A 5893-nucleotide genomic window follows, 5' to 3' on the forward strand; every position below is an offset into this window, starting at 1 on the left:
CCTTCAGATTGGAGTAAAGGTTAATTCATATTTCAAAATAAATTACAGAAACGCAAAAGGACATAGAACGTTTACAAAAGAAATATTTATAAAATCACAAAAGAAAATAAACATTTTTTTTCTGAACACACATTTATTCTGTTACCTTCGAGTAATATGGCGTACGATCTAACCGTGAACGATCACCGGAAGAAGTTTCGCATGTAAACAAAGAAGAGATCGGACATCAAAAGATCGTATTTCAATTTCTTCAGCATGTTTGGATGATTAACTCGATTCCTACTTGTGTTACAGTTCAATAACATGTTTCTCTGTTAAATGTGCTCTGTTTGTCTGGATAATTCCACTTGAACCGTCAGCGGCGGACTACAACAGATCATAATCGCAGTTGTTTGGTGCAAGACCATGTAAGTATACTACACACTGTAAATGTGTGCATGTTTATACATATCTCTCCCTTTAAGCAATGTTTGAATGACTTGAACTTTAAAATTTTATGCTATTGTAATATACACAGAAATCGGATGCGGAAAAAAGAGGTTGTGTAGAAAGGGGACGGGTAGGGGGGTCAAATGAAAAAATGCCTAGGATTTGTGCAGCAGTTTTATTAATTTATACAATATTCTTCTTAGCATTATACAATTTTTATGTAAAAATAAACAGGGTAATCCCTTGCGCCGAAGCTGTTTTGTTGATGTGTTATATTACCTCCAGTAGCTAAGATCAATGTCGTCATAATATGACGTCATAATGTGTACTGGCTATAACATATCGTGGGTACTAAATATGCATAAGAAAATAAATCAAAACATTCTTTGAATAATAAATATACCTCTTACGCGAATTTATTAGCTCATTTGCATAGAAACGCCTATAACTAGCCTTAACTCACATGTGTTCATGTCGATTTCTCATTCACAAATTTCAAGACGAAGCAATTAATACATCTAATTCACATCTTAAAACAAACGTTGATGTATCTATTGCAAAGAATTATAAATTTTTATTGTTGAAATTAATTCCCGTAACGAATAACTTCCGTTAAGAATTTCCCCCCGAAAATAATTAATGCTAAATTCGTTCCAGATTTCAAAAGTCTATACTAGTATTTGTTTTTATACACAACGACAGAAAACGAAAATATGTCAATTTCATGTTTATTTCAATAATTAAAAGTATTATAACTTAATTCCGCAACACTGCCTTTATTAGGACCGCAGCTCATCCGCAGGTACATATAAATAGAAATTGTTGTAAAATGTTAACGATACCATATTTGTCGATAATTCTTTTTTTTTCAAAACGCACTGAAATATCCTTGATAAAATTATGGTGCTAAAGTATATATTTGAAGTCACTATTTTTGAATTCATGTTGTATATCCTTATTTTGTCCTTGTTTCGTCTGAGTTGAGATTGCTTTCAAAATGCTTTAACTGCCAATGACACAACGGCATTCTTTTTTTTCTTAGACTTTCACCTCCTTTTGCAGCAAAATCTGCAGAAATCATCCTGGATTAGCACGTAAGAAAGATTTAGGGCATAAGTCATGAAAGAAAGAGTTTACGTCCTTATTTTCTAAGATCATCAAAACATTCACTAGTATAGATTTATTTTCTGCGTTTTTAAGAAAATCATTTTTCTTGTGCACGGAAATAATTTATTGCGGTCGATTTGATGCTTTGTATCAATCTTAATTTTTGTCATTGTATATAAAGTACATGAAGACAAAGTTCGCAGAATAAATAATTTTTATTGGGCATGTTAATTTTACTAAAATATTGCCCCCCAAAGTATGTAAGTTATATATTGTACATAATAAATATTGTATTTGTTTGACAATTTATATACTCTTCTTAAAAGAACGACCCGTAGAGTTTCGAAAATTCGCACACCGTTTGTCCAAAAGGTATTTTTTTTTCTTGTGAAAAAAGTCATTATCTAAAAGTGAAAGCTGAATAGTTAATAAATTACAATAATGCATAAAATTGACAGCTATTGCATCATATACCACGTGCCGTAAATTCACACCCGAGTTCTCTGCAGGTGTGCAACACATACATGCAAGGATTCTAGTTAATTGAGTTGTTAGTGAATAAATTAATTTAAATCTATCGCAGATAATATCGTAATAAAAATATTATACTACCATTTATGAATTATTCTTAGTAGGAAGCGTTGCGGGACATCGTGAATGCATGGCGGTACCTCCACGTGAAACGGTCTGGGAAAACACAAGAAATATATAAGGAAATTTTTGAGGGATTTCAATTTTTTCATGTTTGATTTTAATATAAAGTATAGAATTGGTGGGAAAAAAGAAAAATAAATAAATAAAATAAAATAAATAAATTTAAAAAAAAAAAACGGCATAGAATAACTTTGTGATAAATAATGTTTAAGAACTGTTCGACAAAATTTTATCACATTTTTTCCGAGTATCTGATATTCTTAAGCCTGAAAAGCGTCCACATTCAGAATATTTTTTTTTCAATGATATTTAAAAAAAACAACAACAAAATAATGCTACACAACTGAGGAAAAAAAGTTACCCTCTTTCGTTAAATGATTAAATATCCGAAGCTTGTTGTTCAAGTGTGCGCTTGCCACAAACTGACATCGATTACTTTAGGATAAAACTAAACCATCAGTGTAGAAAAATTATTTTTTGAATTTGTTTAGTGTCAGTCAATAAATGTCCTTTCTTCAGGGACCTCAGTATGTACTAGTACAAATATAGGTCCCTGCTTTCTTCTCTTCATAAATAAATTGCAATTATCTTATTTCCTTGAAATAAATTTACTAACAAAACTTCTAAACTTACAGAAGTAAGTATCGTAAAATTCTGATGAAATAGCGATCAACTACAGGTTACAGAGTTATCTTCCTTAGATGAACATACGTATTGTATAAAAAATATAAAAACAACATTTAAAATATTTTTTAATTTTTCTTTTCAAGATAAATTATACATATTGAACACTTAATCTTTCATATTATCCCACATATTTATATTTTTTAGGGGCATTTCGGTAGTTTCCAGGGGCATTTCGGTAATTTCTACGGGCATTTCGGTAAATCAAGGGCATTTCGGTAATTCGATGTACCGAACATAGCTTTATTTACCTACCTGAAGTAGCTTTATTTAGCTACTAAATCAAACTTATTTCTTAAATATGAATTTTTCCCAGAAAGTGCAGAAAATTGCACTTTGGTGCAGTGATAATTTTCAACTTTGAACTCATCTGAAAACAATTCATGAAAAAATCACTCTTGGAGATGTGTCTTTTTTGCGCAATTGCAATCAAAGTTCTAAAAGTTTTGGGGCTATATACAACAGTTAATTTGTGACCTAACAGCTACTTCTTGATTGTAATAACAAAGAAAACCAGTTTTGGTTAACAAGAGCACAATGTGATGTAATTATACTTATCCACGCTTCATCTCGCACAAGGTGTGTACAGTTACTCAAACAGTGGGAATACATATTTTCCTTAAAAGTGATCAAACGCAGCAATGTTAAAACTATCACTGCTTTAGATTGCTTTTTAAATGATACCTAGAATAAATATTAGTAGACATTTTCTTGCGACTTGTTGTCTTTTTAAAATAAAAAGCAAAATTGTGAAAAGTTGCCTTGAAATAGCTAAATAAAGCTACCTGAGGTAGGTAAATAAAGCTACATGTACGGTAGGTAATTTTTGCTACGTAGCTAAATGTACTGATTGTACTGGACCTGACTGTGTATAATAAGCTCACTCAGCACTTGCATGTACATTGTATGTATGACCTATTGTGAGTTAAACATAAAACATGTAACATAAGTTAATCATTTATTATTATTCTTCATTCTAGAGAATGGTACCCAATTTTGCCTGCCCTCATCAGTCATCACAATATAAAGGATTTTACATTTAGAAGTAGGTATGATTAGATTATTTTTTTGTGTGTGTTTATGCATGTATCATTAAAATACATAAAAATCATTATCTAAGTTGAGATGAAGTGTCTGCAGATTTTATAAATAAGTGATTTTCTTCTTTTTAAAATGTTGACAGTAAAACTGAAATTAATATATAATTGTTCTGGTCATCATGGTCATGTTATATGTATTTACATTTTTTTATATTCAAATTTTAAGCAAAAAATGAAAAGAAATTAACAAACAACATATTAAATAGATTAATACAAGCAGAAAATAGAGAGAAAAAAAACATCCAAACATGTACTCATACTAGTTAGCAAGTCGACGAGATGAATTATAATCTACAAGTAAATTATGTAAATTATGATTGTTTAATTAAGATATGAATTATGACTATGAAGTTGCAGTATAAGATTTGATTTTGCTTGATTTCTGTAAAATTAATGCATTACTCTGGGAGAGAAAAAGGTGAAATTAAGACAATTGTACATCAAATACAGTTTTAATGTATAATGTATATGACAAAATTTACAATATACATGCATATAATGGTGTGTGTTTTTTCCTTCAGGACAATCCTGCAAATTTGCAGCTGTACAAATTGCACTTCATCTCATCTGCTGCTGGAATAAATAATGAAAGATTTTCAAACCAGTGTCCAAGAGCCCCCTAGAGTCTGAAATGAAGGTGTTCTTTATTAAGGAGATCAGTGTGTGATGTATTTGTTTTCTGTGCATTGATGACATTTGTGAAACTGTTCGGTTACTTTATGACCATCTCTCTGACAACTACTTTGACATTTGAAATTCAAATTGAGCGACGGACAAGCAGACCAAATAATATGCATGTAAAACATTATACAATTGTAATAAGACATTGATACACTTCAATTTAAACAAACTAGATGTACATGTATCTTTCAGCTTGGCATTGAAATACATGTATACTTTACATGGACACTTTTAATGAATTTGTCTCATGATAATGAACATGCAATTGTTATACATTGTAGGTATAAATTGTAGATAATATGTATTTGGTCCAATATATATAATTATATTTATATTCACCGAAAAAAGGAATTACCCTGAATAAATATTGTGAACGTGGTCAATCATTTTTATTCCTCATTTAGACACTGAATAAGATTCATGATCAAGATCAAATGTCAAGCTCAAAAACAAGATTTACTTAAATTTGGGTTATAAATACTGTAACAACTGTGGACTCTTATGCATGTTTTATAAGATCTAAGGAATATGTGTGAGCTGACTACAATAATTATTGCTGTCAACCTGTCTGACTATAAAGATTTAGGAAATGTTTTCTGTTAAACGTAAATTGATTAAATTCTCACACATAAATTTTTTTTTTTTTAATTAGGATACACTTGTACGGCACTGAACTGTCCATGAATTGAGAACAAACTGAAGCGAAATAAGAAATTTTAACATTTTGAATATCTTGATTTTTATTTAGCAAACATGATGAAAATGTTGCATGTTTGTAAAATATTCACATACAAATAAATGATGAACTGAACAATTCAAACAAGAAGTGCTCTTTGGTTCCTATTCAGATTATTCGGTGACAACTTTCTCTTTTTATTGTGTTTTAAAATAAAGAACCTTCCAAGAGAGAAAGAGAGAGAAACAGAAAAAAGTACTAGTATCTTTTCTTTGTTTAAATTTAAAAGCAAACAATATAAACGCGAAAAAACTTTTAAGAGTCAAATAATTGACAATCATTAACTGCGTGATTTTTACATTCACCTGAACCCCAGATTCTATTCTGTTTACCGTTACGTAACCCATCCCTCGATCACGCGCGGCCGAGAAGATCTAAAGCGATCCACCGCGTGTGAAACATTGACCCACAGTCATAAACAAAATAAAAATCGGCGTATTTACACGACAATTATTGGACAATTATTGATATCGAATATTTGAGATTATGTTGGTTTATCTTT

General features: G+C 30.4%; 1 long non-coding RNA gene across 1 annotated transcript; it reads left to right on the plus strand.

The window, feature by feature from the left end:
* Positions 1-375: 375 nt before the first annotated feature.
* On the plus strand, positions 376-4707 carry LOC133172386 (uncharacterized). Its single transcript, XR_009718935.1, has 3 exons — positions 376-407; positions 3855-3919; positions 4496-4707. It is a non-coding gene; the product is annotated as an uncharacterized LOC133172386 (long non-coding RNA).
* The last annotated feature ends 1186 nt before the right edge of the window (positions 4708-5893 follow it).

Source organism: Saccostrea echinata, unplaced genomic scaffold (assembly GCF_033153115.1).
Source record: "Saccostrea echinata isolate AGI-Se365-2 ecotype Australia unplaced genomic scaffold, CSIRO_AGI_Sech_v1 ptg000054l, whole genome shotgun sequence".
Classification (NCBI taxonomy): Eukaryota; Metazoa; Mollusca; class Bivalvia; order Ostreida; family Ostreidae; genus Saccostrea; species Saccostrea echinata.